Here is a 1,859-nt window from a genome sequence, read left to right as displayed (position 1 = left end):
CGCCGGAGCTGGAGACGCGTGTGCAGGCCGCGCGCCTGCTGGAGCAGATCCTGGTGGCTGAGAACCGGTGAGTGCGCCGGGCCGGGGTTGGGAGAGCGCCGCGTGGTGTGGACGGTCAAGCGCCTGGGTTCCCGTGTGCCTCGCGCCGTGCCTTTGCCTCCCTCACCTCTCTGCCTGCCTGCACTACATCTCTGTAGGATCAGCATGTCCGTTTCACAGATAAGGAAACTGAGGCTTAGGAAAGTTTAGTGACTTGCCCAGTGGGACACAGTGAACTAAGATTTGCTCCCAGGGCTAGTGGAGTGAGGAGTGGAGTTAGAGGATAGGAGTCCGTCCCTGGCTCTATGGATGGAGATGGCATCCTATTGCCAATTCTTCCTCTTCCCCGCCCCCCAAGCCCACAGCTCTCCTGCCCACCGGCTTGGGTTCCCTTCTAGGACACCTTTCCCCGTCATCCCATCCCCCTCCCAATGGGAGAAGAAGGGAACACAATGCTCAGAAAAGAGGGAGGGAGAACTCTCCTTTCTCTCCTCCCCAGGCTGCAATGCGTGCTGGCCTGAGGCTGCTTACTCCCTTCTTGCCTCCCCAATCCAGCTTCTGCTCCATCAGTCATTCTGGTTCTTGTAACAGGCCAGATATGATCTCATTGTGCGGCTCCTGATGGGAAACAGTTTTCTGCTGGGAGGCATGGGTGGGGGAAGAGGACACCGGGGTGTGGAGCCCGGCAGGGACCAGGCAGAGTGTGTGTTCTCTCCCTCCACCCCACTTAGCACCAAGACGCTGCAAGAGGGTCAAACAGAGGCTTCGTTGCCACTCTTACATGTCTCTTGGGATCTCTCCTGGAGTATGAAGACCTCCAAGGACTCACTTTCCCTCCCTTCTGATGCCAGAGCAGACCAAGCTGTCACAATCCAGTCTCATGCTGAAGTCTCGAGCTTCTCAAGCTTAGAAGAGTTTTTGGAAGAATCACTTTCAGTTCATGCAGCTCTCACAAGTGTGAAGGGAGTGGGTTGGGGGTGTTTTCCTTGCCATTTTCAAAAAAGAAAAAAATTACCTTGTGATTGCTGGAAATGACACAACTGTCAAAAATGCATGAATTAAGCAATTTAGGTTGGGAAACCAAGATAGGGTTCTGCTTATTTGGCAAGCCATTAACCTCCCATCTGACATCCGATGCCATGATGGGGATAGGCCATGAATTTGGAGGGGATAGCAAATAAAATATGTGTGTGCTCACTGGGTGTGGTGGGGTCGAGACTGGTAGGTGTGCCCTGCAGGCTTGCGATGTGGAGTCAGGTAGCTATAACTACAATCCCTGGAGAGTGAGTACAGCCAGCACCCCGAGGAGAGGAGGGCTGCAAGATGCAAACAGTACTGCTATATTTCAGGGTTAAAAATGACAATTCTCACCTGGTTCAGAGTTACTGAGAGAAGAGTCACTAACCAGTGTCCCTGGTACCAAGAAACATCACGCTGGTATCTTCAGGACCAAGGACAGAGCACAACGTGGCTGGTTGCTATCACAATGCCTCCAAAGAAAAGCAGGGTCCCCGCCAGGCGCCTTGGCTCACGCCTGTAATCCCAGCACTTTGGGAGACCCAGACGGGTGGATCACCTGAGGTCAGGAGTTTGACACCAGCCTGACCAACATGGTGAAACCCCGTCTCTACTAAAAAATACAAAAATTAGCTGGGCATGGTGGTGGGCATCTGTAATCCCAACTACTGGGGAGACTGAGGCAGAAGAATCGCTTGAACCCAGGAGGTGGAGGTTGCAGGGAGCCGAGATCGTGCCATTGCACTCCATCCCACCCTGGGTGACAGAGCAATGGGTGACAGAGCAAGACTCCGTCTCAAAAA

The sequence above is a fragment of the Mandrillus leucophaeus genome, unplaced genomic scaffold (genome assembly GCF_000951045.1).
Source record: "Mandrillus leucophaeus isolate KB7577 unplaced genomic scaffold, Mleu.le_1.0 Scaffold541, whole genome shotgun sequence".
Classification (NCBI taxonomy): Eukaryota; Metazoa; Chordata; class Mammalia; order Primates; family Cercopithecidae; genus Mandrillus; species Mandrillus leucophaeus.
The sequence above is the reverse complement of the archived record's forward strand: the minus strand, read 5'-3'. Positions refer to the sequence as shown.